The sequence below is a fragment of the Topomyia yanbarensis genome, chromosome 2 (genome assembly GCF_030247195.1).
Source record: "Topomyia yanbarensis strain Yona2022 chromosome 2, ASM3024719v1, whole genome shotgun sequence".
Taxonomy (NCBI): Eukaryota; Metazoa; Arthropoda; class Insecta; order Diptera; family Culicidae; genus Topomyia; species Topomyia yanbarensis.
The window spans coordinates 208,571,877-208,588,542 of record NC_080671.1 but is presented as its reverse complement, the minus strand read 5'-3'; the positions used below and the strand labels follow the sequence as shown (position 1 = coordinate 208,588,542).

General features: G+C 40.8%; 2 long non-coding RNA genes across 2 annotated transcripts; both read right to left on the bottom strand.

The window, feature by feature from the left end:
* Positions 1-730: 730 nt before the first annotated feature.
* On the bottom strand, positions 731-11,991 carry LOC131682804 (uncharacterized). The gene is made up of 4 exons (XR_009304155.1): positions 11,870-11,991; positions 11,069-11,214; positions 9,024-9,081; positions 731-1,001 (listed from the first exon to the last, which is right to left on the bottom strand). It is a non-coding gene; the product is annotated as an uncharacterized LOC131682804 (long non-coding RNA).
* A 2,517-nt stretch (positions 11,992-14,508) lies between these two features.
* LOC131678785 (uncharacterized) lies at positions 14,509-16,416 on the bottom strand. The gene is made up of 3 exons (XR_009303736.1): positions 15,103-16,416; positions 14,808-15,043; positions 14,509-14,747 (listed from the first exon to the last, which is right to left on the bottom strand). It is a non-coding gene; the product is annotated as an uncharacterized LOC131678785 (long non-coding RNA).
* Between the last annotated feature and the right edge of the window lie 250 nt (positions 16,417-16,666).

The window sequence follows — 16,666 nt, the reverse complement described above, 5'->3', positions numbered from 1 at the left end:
GTCCTTCTGCAGGCAACGAGACGCCGTTAATAACCAGCGTAGATTCCGCGAGCTACGACGGAAACTGTGAACACCACTGAGCACGACGGCGAAGCTGCAGTAGCAGAAGGGGCCCCGAAACAACAGCAGGTGTAGTGCCACCATCGGCACCCGAGGTAGGAGTAGCTTAAGAAAGTGGGAAAAGTGCTCAACCAACAGAAGAATAAAAAGTGACATCGATATCCGGAAATATAGTGGGTTTTTACTTGAAAGTCAAACAAGCGTTTTCTTGGCAATAGTTCGCGACCGCAAGCATTCCCTGAGAAGTGTAGAGGGGGGTCTCATAGGTGCTGGGAGTAACGACTCCGCCAGGTTACACTTTGGCGCCCAACGTTAAAGTAGAGTCGCGAATATTGTTCGATATAGAAACACTTGAAGACCAGGAACTTGATTGCAGAAGTCTCTGGGAAAACTTCCAAGGTTCTTGAGCGGGATTGATCGGTGTCACTTAAAAAAATCTAGCACTGTTGAGCGAAACATTTTTGAAAAACAACTTGTTTGAGGGGTCTTGATTGTCTGTAATTGTGAGAATTGCGATCCACCATTGAGAGAAATCGATTAAAAAAACAAGTTATAATAAAGTAAATATTTTATCGCGCAAAACATTTTCATTTGTGGAATGAATCGATTTCGGACAGTGGGAATAAAAACACCAAACAGAACCTGAAATTTATTGAAGTTAACGGTGGAAACATAGCTAAGTTGTAAATTTTAAAAATAAATTTGCTTTCACAAGGAAAATGTGCAAACTGATTTCGTTTCTAAGTTGACATTTTTATTATTCAGAATATTCCTTTGATTGAACGCATTTCGTAGCGATGGAACACTCTCATTTAGCAGCGCAGTATCATGCGATGAATACAGCCCACTTAGCGGTGGATGAGCTTGAACACTAACTTCAAATTCGCAACATAAACCTGGATGCTCCGCGTAGTCAGTTGGAGAGAAGACTCCGAACTCGCCTGAAAATAGAAAAAGGTCAGGGAAATGTTGAGTTTGGGTTTGTAAACGAATCGGTAGAACAAGAGTTAGGATTGTGTGACGAAATAATGAATGAGCTTACAAGAGCAGTGGAAGGCCGAAAATCGAAAAAAAGCACCAGAGCGAAAGTTTAAAACGAAGTTAATCCATGTCCTTTTTAGAATGGAAAGAATGAAAGCTTACGTTGTTGAAGAGGCAGACTTGAATAGTTTAGCGATGATTGCCGGGAATTGTGTGAGAATGTTGAATGAGTACTATTCGATCACGTCCCACCTCCCAGAAGTGAGAGAGGCTGAACTTGCCATTGTTAATGAAAGCTTGATTCGAGCGTGGAGAGAGGAAAACCAAATAGACCAGATTGAAGGGGAAGAGGAAGAGTCAGAAGAAGAAAGGGTAGAGCAGGTTAGTTCAGATGAAGATGAGCGTAGGAACCCAGGAGAAAGAGAGGAACGTAATACTGGAGTGGATGAAAATGTTGCTGTGGGTGGTGATGTAGAAAACGTGGCGGATAGGGAGAAAGAAAAGCTAATTGTGGAGAATAGGGAGTTGTTAACAGTTGTGGATCAATTGTTACAGCGCATCCATGCCTTGGAAGCAAAACAAACTGCAAATCGGGTGTAGGAAGATCGGTACAAAATCACCGACAGTACACAGATAGACGAGGCAGTGAACAAAGTAGGTGAGCAGAAAAAAGGGAAGCATTAAAATTTTTTGGAATGGTTGAAAGAAAAGGGAGTTCGTTGAACAGTTCGCGGAATCCGGAAATAAACGCGTTAGATCGAAAAAATGAGATGGTAGATAACAGGTTAGAGAAGTTAACCGGAAGTCACCGCTTACCAGTACACAAATGGTCGGTCCGTTATGGTGGGATGGACAATGGGAGAAGGCTTAACGAGTTTTTAAAGGAGGTAGAGTTTAACAGACGGTCAGAAGGGCTCTCAGGGGTGGAACTATTCCAGTATGCTCATCATTTGTTTACGCACAAAGCAAGATCGTGGTTTATGGAAGTGAACGGGGAGAACGAATTGGGAAGCTGGGAGAATTTAGAGCTTAAACATGAATTCTTACCCGTTGATATCGATTACGTGTACGAACGGCAGGCTAATAGTAGGAAACAGGGTGCCAGGGAGAAATTCCAGGACTACTATTTAGATATGGTCCGGATCTTTCGTAGTCTTTCGTGTCCGTGGGATGAGAAACGGAAATTTGACGTTCTGTTTCGTAACACCCGCGAAGATTGTCGAATCGCCATGTTAGCTGCCAATATTTCCAGCATACCTAGAATGGAACTTTCAAAAGGATTCGTGGGAACAACGAAGACAACATAGTGAACAGAAGATAGATGAAAATACAAAGAGGCTAGATAAAACCGGACCAAATCCTGACAACAGAGGTCCACAGAGGTCAAAGACATAACAGTTTTTGCAACCGACCGAGACGGTTGTGCCTCCAGGTGGAAGGTTTTGTTCTCGAGAGAGTGACGGAGTGCGAGACGCTGTATGCGTTATTGTGGGAGAGAGAGAGAGACCAGTTTGTTAAGTGTGAGTCGACAGTTGATACGTCGGAGGCGTGGTCAACGGCATCCTCGACAAGTGGTGTTTTGACAGCAAACCGCGGGTAGACGAATTTGCCTACCGCGGTGACAGAAATCGACAGTGATCGTGCCTGTACACACAGAAAAAAATATAGTGTATTGGTGTCGTCGGGCAATTCTAATCGACGAGAGGGAAGCGTCACAGGTAGACCCATTTGCTCTATTTGTCTACCGCAGAAGTGGTACGACGAATAAGGAAAACAAGTGGCACCGAAAAGTGCCGCATCGACAGTGGAATTTTCGCAGCAAGCCACAGGTAGCCACATTTGTCTACCGAGGTGGTGGAAACGGAGAGAGCGCGCTTGTGGTGGTGATACCGACGAGCAGCTTAACCGGAGAGAGTTTTGAAGTGTTGCAGGTAGGCCTATTTCTCTACTGAAGAAGCAACGCGACGAAGAAGGACAGCAAGTGTCACATTGTCAAACAACGGGCACCGAGTTTACAACGTAACACATGAGGTGTGTTCTACAGGTATAACAGGTATATTTTTCATTCCTTTTTGTGATAGTTTTTCTTGCTAGGTAAAATGGATGAAGAGATGGGAGAACGAGTACCAGACCCTCCCCCTAAGCCTTATGCTGAAAATGTAAATCCGACTAGAATTAAAATTTACCCAGAGTCGTCAACGGGACCATGGATTGTATTTATTAGGCGTAAAGTAAAGGCGCTAAATATTATTCAAATTTCTAAAGATTTGACTTCGCGATTCTCGGATGTAAAAGAGATCGTCAAAGTCAATAAAGATAAAATACGCATTGTCGTTGGTAGTCTCAAACAAGCCAATGCAATTGCTTCTTGCGAGCTTTTTACGCGTGAGTATAGAGCGTATATTCCTTCAAAGGAAATTGAAATTGATGGGGTCATCACAGAATCGAGTTTGACTGTTGATGACTTAGTTAAGCATGGGGTTGGTCGTTTCAAAGACACCATACTTAAAGACGTAAAAATACTTGAATGCAAGCAATTGCATTCAGTATCACACGACTGACTCATTTCGAGTGACTTTCGCTGGGTCTGCGCTGCCCAACTATGTCATTATCGATAAGATTCGTCTCCCTGTTCGCCTTTTTATCCCTCGTGTAATGAATTGCCTTAATTGCAAACAGCTTGGCCACACAGCCACTTACTGTTCCAATAAGGCACGGTGTGGCAAATGTGGGGGTTCTCATCAAGAGGATACATGCAATGAAAATTCAGAAAAATGTTTAATGTGCGGAGAAAACTCACATGAGCTCTCTGCATGCCCCATTTATAAATTGCGTGAGGATAAAATTAAACGATCCTTGAAGGAGAGGTCTAAGCGCTCCTATGCAGAAATGTTGAAAAATGCTACCCCTAAACCCATCTTCTTAGAAAACACTTACGCATCTCTATTTTCGGAACAGTCTGACTCTGACGGAGCGTGCGAAGGTACATCATTTGTTTTACCCGGAAATTCCAGAAAAAGAAAACAGTCTTCTTTTCCCAAGCTGCCAAGAAAGGGCCTTAAAATTTCTCCACCAATAGATAAACTGCGCCCAAAACCGAAAAACTCCGATTCAAAACCGAAATCAATTCCGCCCGGTTTTGGGAACGTACAATCCAAACAGAACACCATTACTGGAAATAATAAAATTTCGACTACCTCTGAGCCTCAGCCGGGGGTAGGATTATTGAAATTTTCTGAAATTGTTGATTGGATTTTTAAAGCATTCAATATTTCTGAACCACTAAAGAGTATACTTTCAGCTTTCCTCCCAACAATTAGAACATTTTTAGAGCAGCTGATTGCTCAATGGCCCATCCTTGCAGCGATTGTATCTTTCAATGGGTAATTCACCTCCTCCAATGAAAGATTCCATCACTGTTTTACAGTGGAATTGCAGAAGTATCATACCTAAAATTGATTCCTTAAAAATTTTACTGCATAATTTAAAATGCGATGCTTTTGCTCTATGTGAAACATGGCTTACCTCAAACATTAATTTCAACTTAAATGATTTCAACATTATTCGCCTAGACCGAGACACCCCGTATGGAGGAGTGCTTCTAGGAATTAAAAAGTGCTATTCTTTCTATAGAATTAACATCCCCTTGTTTGCGGGCATTGAGGCTGTTGCTGTCCAAACGAACATTAAAGGCAAAGACATGTCTATCGCTTCTATATATATACCTCCCAAAGTTCAAATTGGACAACGTCAAATTTTTGAGGTAGTGGAATCCATGGCTGCTCCGCGTCTGATACTGGGAGACTTCAACTCGCACGGAGTATTGTGGGGTTCCCTCTACAATGATAATCGATCCTCTTTGATATACAATGTTTGTGACGAATTTAATATGACAGTTTTAAATACTGGCGAAACAACACGCATCCCCAGACCTCCTGCACGTCCAAGTGCATTAGATCTATCTCTGTGCTCGACATCACTTCGGTTAGATTGCACGTGGAAGGTTGTACCTGATCCTCACGGTAGCGATCATTTGCCAATCGTTGTTTCAATTAACAGTGAATTAGGCCTTACGAATTCAATCAATGTTCCTTATGACTTAACACGAAATATTGATTGGAAAACATACGAAACATTAATTTCCACTTCTCTTGCTTCGACAGAAGAGCTACCCCCTACCGAAGAATATGAATTCCTAGCGGGTTTAATTGTTGAAGCAGCAGAACAAGCCCAAACGAAATGCAATCCTGGAATGACAATACATAGACGGCCCCCTAATCCTTGGTGGGACAAAGAGTGCTCTGATGCATATGAAGCTAAACAAGTTGCCTACAAAGAAATTATGAAACAGAAAGGGGGTATACGTGAGAACTTTGAAAATTATTTCATTTTGCAAAACAAATTTGACAGTATACGTCGTGCCAAAAAATCTAGTTATTGGAGACACTTCGTTAATGGCTTGTCAAGAGAAACATCAATGAGTACTCTTTGGAACACAGCCAGAAGAATGAGGAATCGAAACGTGACTAATGAAAGCGAAGATTTTTCGAATCGTTGGATATTTAATTTTGCCAAGAAAATTTGTCCCGATTCTGCTCCTGCGCAGAAAATCACTCGCGATGCTCCCACAAGTAACGATTTCATAGATTCGCCTTTGACAATGATGGAATTCTCAATTGCACTCCTCTCATGCAACAATAATGCTCCGGGACTAGACAGAATTAAATTCAACTTGGTGAAGAATCTGCCTGACCTAGCAAAAAGACGCTTGTTGAATTTATTCAATAAGCTTCTTGAGCAGAACATTGTCCCGCACGACTGGAGACAAGTGAGAGTTATCGCAATTCCAAAACCGGGAAAACCAGCCTCCGATCATAACTCGTATCGACCGATTGCAATGCTATCCTGCATCAGGAAATTGTTGGAAAAAATTATCCTACGACGTCTCGACAATTGGGTTGAGGCGAACGGCTTGCTATCAGATACCCAGTTTGGTTTTCGGAGGGGAAAGGGAACGAATGATTGTCTGGCGCTACTTTCGTCAGAAATCCAACTAGCTTACGCAAAAAAAGAACAAATGGCGTCTGTGTTCTTAGACATAAAAGGAGCATTCGACTCTGTTTCCATTGATGTTCTCTCAGAGAAACTACATCAATGTGGTCTTTCACCAATATTAAATAATTATTTATACAACTTATTGTCAGAAAAGCACATGCATTTTTCATATGGCGATTTGGCAACATTCAGAATAAGTTACATGGGCCTCCCACAAGGTTCTTGTTTAAGCCCCCTTCTCTACAATTTTTACGTGAATGATATTGATAATTGTATTGTCAGCCCATGCACTCTAAGGCAACTTGCAGATGATGGCGTGGTTTCTGTTACAGGACCAAAAGCCTTAAATTTACAACAACCACTGCAAGATAGTTTGGATAATTTATCAAGTTGGGCTTTGAAGTTAGGCATCGATTTCTCTACGGAGAAAACAGAGTTGGTTGTTTTTTCAAGGAAGCGTGATCCAGCTCAGCTTCAGCTTCAGTTGGTTGGTAGAACGATAGCCCAAGTCCTGACTTTTAAATACCTTGGAATTTGGTTCGATTCTAAAGGCACATGGGGAGGCCACATTAGGTATCTAATAACGAAATGCCAACAAAGGATAAATTTTCTGCGAACAATAACTGGATCATGGTGGGGTTCTCATCCAAGTGACATGATAAGATTGTATCAAACAACAATACTTTCAGTAATGGAATATGGGTGCATCTGTTTCCGTTCAGCTGCGAACACTCACATTATTAAACTGGAACGGATACAGTATCGCTGTTTACGAATTGCCTTAGGTTGCATGCAGTCGACCCATACGATGAGTCTTGAAGTACTAGCGGGAGTTCTTCCTTTAAAAGACCGATTCTGGGATCTCTCTTCTCGTTTACTTATTCGATGTGAGGTTATGAACCCACTGGTAATTGAAAATTTTGAAAGACTTGTCGAGCTTCAACCCCAAACCAGATTCATGACAGTGTATTTCAATCACATGTCACAAGAAATAACGCCTGCTAAATATGTTCCCACATACGTCAATATACTAGATATTCCTGAATCCACTTTATTCTTCGACACGTCCATGCAAGCAGAGATTCGTGGAATTCCGGATCATCTACGCTCGCGGGAGATCCCTAAAATATTCACAAGTAAATATCAACACATAGACTGCCTTAAAATGTTTTACACTGATGGGTCACGAATCAGTGAGGCCACTGGTTTCGGTATTTTCAACAATAATTTTTCAATTTCTCTCAAACTTGCAGAACCCGCCTCTGTTTATATAGCGGAACTAGCAGCAGTTCACTATAGTTTGCAAATAATTAATACTTTACCCCCGAACCATTACTTTATCCTCACTGATAGTCTCAGCACAATTGCAGCTCTACGCTCAAAGAGGATTGATAATCACGATCCATTCTTTTTGGGGAAGATACGAGAATCTCTGAGTAACCTGACAAGAAAATGTTATAAATTTACCCTAGTGTGGCTCCCCGCCCATTGCTCTATTGCGGGCAATGAGAAAGCTGATAATTTAGCCAAGATTGGTGCACTAGATGGTGAAATATATGAAAGACCCATCGCTTACAATGAATTTTATAGCGCTTCTCGACAGAGGACACTTGCTAGTTGGCAAACATCTTGGGACAATGGAGATATGGGACGATGGCTACACTCAATTACCCCTAAAGTATCAACGAAGGCATGGTTCAAAGGATTGGATGTAATTCGGGACTTCATCCGTGTGATGTCTAGGCTCATGTCCAATCATTATACTTTAGATGCGCATCTCCGTCGTATTGGGCTCGCTGAGGGTAATCATTGTGCTTGTGGAGAAGGTTACCATGACATTGAGCATGTTGTTTGGTCCTGCACTGAATATCGTGAAGCCAGATCACAATTAGTAGATTCTTTACAAGTCCGAGGAAGACCAATCCATGTTCCTGTTAGAGACATCCTGGCGTATCGCGATCTTCTATACATGGAACTTATCTATCATTTTCTAAAAACAGCGTCTGTCAAAATTTAATTAAATTCATCTCCTCATACTCTCATCCAAGGCTAATCATTCACCAATTAAAGGGTCCTAGAATATTTAGTTTTTAAATTTAGACAATAACAGAAAAAAAGTAAATAAATGCACCCGAAAATACTAGATCAGTATGAAATACAACAATGTAAGGAAAAAAGCAAACAATAAAGTGATTTCAGTGTTAGTTTTAGACAAAGTACTAGTATAGTTAAAATTAGTCTTAAGGATTTTTGTAACGTGCTATGTAAAAAAAGAAACTGGCGTAAAAAGCTATTGCAAATGCCGTGTCAAATAAACGTATGAAAAAAAAAAAAAAAAACAGAGGTCAAAGAGTCCAATCGCAGGTCCCAGTGGAACTAGTGCCCTTCATAGGATCGTAAGAGCATATATTCCCGTAAGGAGAGGAATGTGCTTCAATTGCCATGAAGAAGGTCACGGTTACGCGAATTGCCCTAAGAAGCGGATGGTATTCTGTGAACGTTGTGGATTCCCAGGTTTTCCAACCAAGGATTGTCCTTACTGTCAGTCAAAAATCGACCATACGACTACTCAGTGAGGCGAGACAGTCCAATGCATAGCGCCACAAGACCTCACGAAAGATTGGAAGAGAACTCGACGGAAATACTTCAACAACTTGGTTATGCAAAAGTGGACGAAGAAGTTACCGGGGATGCAGAGATTGCTACTGTGCTCGTAACCCTCAACGGTGACTCTAGACCATTTGCAAAAGTTGAGGTGTTAGGAATTTCCATCATTGGGTTGCTTGATAGTGGTGCAGCGAGGACAGTGTTAGAGATAGGAGGAAAGAAATTGATTAGAAAACAAAATTTGAAATGGAAACCCACGAATGTTAATCTGAAGACAGCAGCAGGACAAAATTTAGAGGTGTTAGGATGTACCGACTTACCAATAACTTTTAATGGACGGACTTCGTCGAAACGGTCGACGTTAGTGAGGGAGATATCCTAGAAAATAAAGAAGAATTAAGCGAGGATCAAAAGAGACAGTTGGAGGAAGTTAAAAAGATGATCTTGATAGCTAGTCCAGGGGTATACGGAAAAACAGATTTGATAGAGCATAGAATAGAAATCGAGGAGAAGAAGGGGCAGACCCAGTGCGGAAAAATCCATATCCGTGGAGCCCCGAGATACACAAGAAAATTCACAGATCTCTGGACAACATGCTGATGGACGGTTGAAGGAGGCTAATTTACATATTAATTTGAATAAATCAAACTTTTGCTGCTACGAACTGCCTTATCTGGGCTATATCTTATCCCAAGACGGACTTCGGCCTAATCCAGATCGAGTTAGAGCGATTCTTGGATATGAAGCCCCTAGTTCCGTGAGATCTCTTAGACGATTCCTCGGTATGGTTAATTACTACCGCAGGTTCATCGACAAGTTTAGCGAACTCACCACACCTCTCACCGACTTGTTGCAAAACAAGCCGGGAGGGTGCGGTGGACTGAGGCAGCAGAAGAAGCTTTTCAAGCCATCAAGGAGAGACTGATCTCAGCTCCTGTGATGGCTAACCCAGATTTTAGCCTCCCGTTTTGCGTTCAAACCGACGCCAGTGATTCCGCTCTTGCTGGTGTGCTTACTCAAGTTCAAGGTGGGGAAGAGCGAGTGATTGCGTACCACTCGGAAAAGCTCAAAGGCGCCGAACTAAACTATCACGCAGCAGAGAAGGAAGGGTTAGCCGCCCTTCGCTGTATAGAGAAGTTCCGTTGCTATATTGAGGGTACCAGATTCACTCTCGTGACAGACTCATCGGCATTAACTTTCATTATGAAAGCCAAATGGAAGTCGTCTTCACGTTTGAGCCGCTGGAGCATTACTCTCCAACAGTACGACATGGAAGTCAGACACAGGAAAGGGAAGGAGAATATAGTCCCGGATGCTCTGTCAAGGTCGATTGAAGTACTTGAGGTGGAGGTAGGAGATGGATGGTACAGGAATTTATATGAGGCAGTCGAAACAGATCCCGAGAAGTACATCGACTCCCGGATCGACGGCGGGAAATTGTACAAATTTGTGTCCACCCGGTCCGACGTTTTGGACTACCGGTTCGAATGGAATGAGTGTGTTCCAGAATCAGCTCGTTTCCGAATAGTAGAGCAAGAACACGATGCTAACTTGCACATCAGTTTCGAGAAATGTATCGAAAAGCTTAAAAGAAGGTACTATTGGCCGCGTATGAGTGCTGACCTGAAAATGCACATTAGTAACTGTGTACCTTGTAAGGAAAATAAACATTCCACAAAATCAACAACTCCAGAAATGGGTAAGCAAAGGGTGGCAACGAGACCTTTCCAGATTATATGCATGGACTACATACAGTCACTTCCCCGAAGCAAGCAGGGCAATGCACATTTATTGGTCGTTATGGACATATTTTCTAAATATTGCATGCTTGTTCCGGTGAAGAAGATTTCGTCTGTTAGTCTATGCTGCATTCTGGAAGACAGGTGGTTGCGAAAGTTTTCCGTACCTCAGTTCGTCATTACGGACAATGCAACAACGTTTCTGTCCAAAGAATTTCAGAATTTGTTGCTGAAATATGAAATTCAACACTGGGCGAACGCGCGACATCGGAGTCAAGCCAACCCAGCAGAACGCTTGAACAGGACGATCAACGCGATGATACGCACTTACGTCCGCCAAGACCAACAACTGTGGGATACTAAAATCTCTGAGATGGAATACATTCTCAACAACACTGTACATGCTTCGACCAAATTTACCCCCTATCGCATTATTTTCGGACATGAAATGGTAACACGAGGGTCGGATCATCGGTTAGAGGAGGATAGAGTACTATCTGAGGAAGAGAGGATGGAAAGATTGAGAGGAGTGAGCAGAAAGAGTTTCGAGTTGGTGAGAGAAAACCTTCGTAAATGCCACGAAAGTACAAAGCGGCAATGCGATTTGCGCCACAAGCGATACTCACCAACCTTCGACATTGGTCAGAGGGTCTTCAAGCGAACCTTTGGTCAATCGTCAGCAAGCAAAATCTTCAACGCCAAGTTGGGTCCACAGTATGTTCCGTGTATTATAATGGCGAAAAAAGGCTCCAGTTCCTATGAGGTCTCGGACCTAAAAGGAAAACGGTTGGGAGTATTTTCAGCAGCTGACTTGAAAGCATAATCAAGTGATGTGAAATGCACGCAAAGAAGAGAGGGAGGAACTCTAGTTCCTGAGAAATGAGAATGCGAGCTGGAGGAGGCAATTTTCCGAAAACATATTCGTCTGGAAAATCAGCTCAAATTCACTCACGATGTCTCAGATCAGAGAAGGAACTAGTTTTCGCCAAAAAGGGTGGATTTAGCCAATTATCCAAATCGTTGCAACGAAACAAAGGCCGGAAATCAAAGAATTTGTTGTGAATTTTAGATGTTTTAGATTGTAGAAAAAGGAAAGAGATCTCGAAAACGGAAAATTTAGAGTTGTAGAAAGGAGGAATATTATGAAATATAAAATAGATTGAAAATGCAATACATGCACTAAATAACTTGTATGCAATATTGCAAATAGGCATCTAATGTTGTAATACAAGTTACGGATGATGATCATGCTATAGAAATGTGTGATCAGCAGAACTGCGACAACGACCTTGGAACCTACGAACAGAACAATATAATGCAAACGAACACAAGGTTTCCACATATCCAATTGGTTATGTTGAAACGAAATACCAAATAGCAAATATCATGCAGATCTAACAAATAATAACAATAAGATTAATACTTACCTGTGCCAGATTGCATAAAAATCCTCATATTTTTAGCTTAGATGGACTTCTACCTAGAATAACCAGAATAATAAGTGCGCACTTATCCTGATTCTAGCTAAAACCCCATCAAGCCACATCATTACGTTTTACAATAGCAGAATAGTTTGATAGGTCTTGACAGCTCGATTCAGCGAAATAATCACATACACAGATGAAAATGATAACGTTATCACAAAATGCGCATGTAGAGTTGGTTAGAGCAGTGCAACTCCGACATAATGAAATGTTTCACTCCGCGGAGAAATATTTCACACCGTGCCTTGGCGCGACTTGGTAAATAATTTGTATAGAAATAATTCCGGAATATAATTATTACGTTCAAAAAAAAAATTATAAAAATATTTTTAAAACAAAAAAAATGCATGATTTTGTTCGAATTTTTAAATTTTGTAAATAGACTTGTATAAATATTTTAATTCGTTTCTCGTCAGTTTTGGTTGTGTATAACAGTGTTTTGGGTTCGCTGAAGACCGGAATGGTAAGATGTTGATGGTCAGTAACAGGTTTCGACCTTGAAACAGTGAGGAGTTGGATTACCAACAATGATTACTTATGACCCCGACCCAAGTAACACTGAAAAGTAAAATGCGATTCTTTCTCTAGCGACACTTGACCCTTTTAAAGGATAACAAAAAAATATCAAAATTTCGTTTTGTTATACAGAGCTAAAAAAATAAGAAGTGATCTGTAAATTTTTGTTCCTGAATGTTTGGTTCAGAGGTACGCGTCAATTAACTAGTGTTCTTGTGTATTTGTGATTTAAAAAAATATTAGCTTCACTAATATTTTTTACCCGAGTTGGGGGAGAGTTTAACAAGTGGTTTAGTTTCGTCCAAGACTGTTGAGATTTTCGCGTTTCGTAATTTTTGTGTTTATTTGTGTATAGTGAGTGTCAAGAAAATAAATGTAAGATCTAACGGTAAGCAGCCCACCCAACACCCACATAGCACGCAGCCATCCATCACATGCAGCAGTTTCCACCACCCACCACTGGTAGCGCATATCGAAGGAAGTAGGCGGCCATGGAGGGTGGCGATAACCACACAACTATAAGGACAGCATGGGGCGGAATATGTGGACGACTGAGGGGTCAACGGTCGAGGTTCGAGGTGAACGACCAGGACTAAATACGCCATTAGCCTGGTAACCACCTAGCAAAGCGGTACGAAAAGTTTAAGTGGAAGATAAAGTTTTGAGCAGTGATTGCATTTAAGTGACGAAAGAGGAAGCGAATAAGGAGAAGACAACCAGGACCCTTCGGTTTTACCCTAGGAAACCTCCAGAGCGTGCTAGACCGCCGGAGTTTCCCGACCCGTCAACCATCATAAAAGCGCGATATAGTTGCGACCACCATCGCGGAGTCAAGGCCGACGCCATTCCTACCGGCCTCCTAAAAGCTGCCTGGATACGTCACCACATTCAGGCCAGCACAGCAGGGTTACCAAGGTCCTTCTACAGGCAACGAGACGCCGTTAATAACCAGCGTAGATTCCGCGAGCTACGACGGAAACTGTGAACACCACTGAGCACGACGGCGAAGCTGCAGTAGCAGAAGGGGCCCCGAAACAACAGCAGGTGTAGTGCCACCATCGGCACCCGAGGTAGGAGTAGCTTAAGAAAGTGGGAAAAGTGCTCAACCAACAGAAGAATAAAAAGTGACATCGATATCCGGAAATATAGTGGGTTTTTACTTGAAGGTCAAACAAGCGTTTTCTTGGCAATAGTTTGCGACCGCAAGCCTTCCCTGAGAAGTGTAGAGGGGGGTCTCATAAGTGCTGGGAGTAACGACCCCGCAGGTTACACACATTCTACTTGTCAAATTGAATGAGGATATTTACGAGCAAACTATTGCAACCACTTACAACTGTGACTCCATTCCCCAAGAAAACAATTCACAGTCGAACCCAGAGTTTAACTAAATGTAAATTTTTAATATTAGTTTTGCTTCACAAAATATATATAATCACAACTAATAAATAACACCACAAGTTTCATTTTCTTTGTATTCGCACAGCATCGTCACTTGAACTGGCCTAACACTCATTACTCCCATTATAGTAATAGAAAACCAAAGTCTCTCCTATTCAAACATGCGATTGAAACAGAAATCCGTTTCATATTCAGTTATATTACGGCTTAATGCCATATTTTTTAAGTAAAATAAGCATATGAAATATATTTCATTAGTATGTGTTTGTATTACAGTAATAGTATATGAGTATCCGAAAACATGCTGTGAGCAAATTCTTTGAAACGCCGGAAGTTTGATTTGCTTCGCCGGGTACATGCCGTACACACTGTACCAAATTCTGCATTCTGTGGTTAGCAGACTGACAAATCAAACTACGCGCAGCAGCTGGGAGAAGAAACACATACGAAGCCTAAAGAGGAGAGCGGATAAAGCAGCGATTACAACATCGAAATGAACCTGCATAATATCCACCAATCATCTATGCTTATCTAGAATCCAAATCTGTTTTCTAAAGACGCACTCAAATTGGTTTCCGTCCAATTTAAGCAAGCTGATGTTGTCATTTTTATCCACAACACACACAAGAGAAAACTTTCTTTCTTATTCAATCTCATTGAAAACAAAGTTTATGATTTAATTTTAAATGTATTTTGTTTGGGCTCTGCAAATTGGAAATATTACTTGCAAGAGCTTCAGCACTCAATTTTGCGAAACTTCAATACTGCAATGATGATGATCAATGATCACAAATAATACACAACGCGACAAGAGTCGCCCACGACCTGCTGTAACAAGCCTCAAATCCAACGACTTTGCTATCATCATTCCACCAGTGATTCAGAACCGTTTGTCAAGTTTGAGCTCCTTAAATCGACGAGAAAATACGAATTAAGCATTACTCAAATGAAACCACTGAGAACTCACCTTCAATGCAATACACGTCGCACATTCCAACAAATCAGCCTGACATGTCAGTCTATTTTATCCCAAAGCATTATCGGAACAATCCAGTAAACTGCGGGTGTTTTTCAAGTATCTGGAGTTCCTGACTGCCCTTACTGGACCACCTCCCGGACGGACGGATCATTATACACACCAAGTAGAAATCTAAATTTTTGAACTGCAAACTGACACACTTCTCCATAGCGTAAGTTCTTTTGCTGAAACCAAAGAAAATATAAAAAGTATGGAAACAGAATATGCTTGGCTGTCCACTTACCACTTGATTCTCCCATTTTAGCAATGTACAAGTCGTTATAGAGTTTAAACCATTGGACTTTGTTTCACACCACACATTCTACATTTTGAGCTATACTTTTGTTTACATATAATGCTCTAGTCGAACGCACTGTTACAAAATACTGGTGCAAAGTGCAAGGTAAATCTCAGAAATTTCAATGGAATTAAATTCAAAAGGAAACTAATAGAAATCACTGTGCTACTATGTTTATGTGATAAAACATTAGGGTTTGACAAAAATTTTGGGGATTTTGTAGAAGTGTTTTAGAATCATTTTGTTGATATTTGCGCTTCATCATGTGTGGAAATAATTGAATGAATGATATGATTTTTTTACAGTGCATTGCTTCTGTTGCATCAAGATGTATTAGTAAAGGATAGGGTGTATCAGAATTACTTTTATATGTCTTAATGATTATGAAATAATTCGCAATTGTTATAGAGAATTGCCAATAATCCGTAAATGTGATGAAATAAAATAATACAATGAGTATTGTCGATAAATTCCCCTAAAAAGCAATACGTTTTTCCGATTTACTTTTACTTTCGAAAATATGCCTACCATTTATTCAATACCATGGTATGTATAGAATACTTGACAATCAGTAAATGCTTTAGTGTGTTCACGATTTGTTTTCCTCTACCTATCACAATGTTCTGATAGATGGAGGAAAACAAATCGAAAAGAGCTTTTCGGTCGGATTATTTGCAGGGTGGATCCCGACCAACCGGTATTGTACGTCTCCGGCAGAAGTTTCACAGTGGCACAGAGCACCATCATAAATACGTTAGGCAAGCTATTTAAAACGTTTGAGTTAACTGACAGTTTTACATATGACAGCTGGAGGAAAACAAACCCCCAAGTAGTGTGAGTGAAATGATTTGCATAGAACTCTATAGCTATGTATAAAGAACATATTTACAAATCTGCATTAGTGTGATATCATGATAGCTGGCATTAGAATAGTTCATCTCGTCCTCCTGTTAGTCCGATACGATGCACTTTGGTCCTACGAGCGTCCAACACCTGGCAACCAAAACTATTTGGCCGTAATAATTGTAGGAACAAACCCCAAGTAGTGTGTGTGAAATAATTTGCATAGGACTGTATAGTTTATAGTTCATTTTCGTTCGTTTGACTGGTATATGTTTCGTTCGCTACGCCTTTGTATTCGGAGTGAACTTTTAGTAACATCATTTCATGCTTACATCGACTTCCATAGGATAAAATGTTTCAAATGAACACATGCTTCCATTCAATTGAAGAGGAATTTTAGTATTTCATTTGAAGAAGTATGTCAAAATCAATCGAGTGAATAGGAACAAATGGAAACTGAATGGTTGCCATTCTCATTATCATTGAAATATTTCAATTGATAATGAAAAATTACTGCACTGGTAACACTACTTTAAACTAATTAACTTCTAAAAGAATGCTAAATTCACATAACTGACAGGTGTTTATATCTTTTACTATGCAAAATTTTTCTGGCTTTCGAATGAAAATAAGAAAAGATACAATAAGTGCCATGTTAACTATTAAG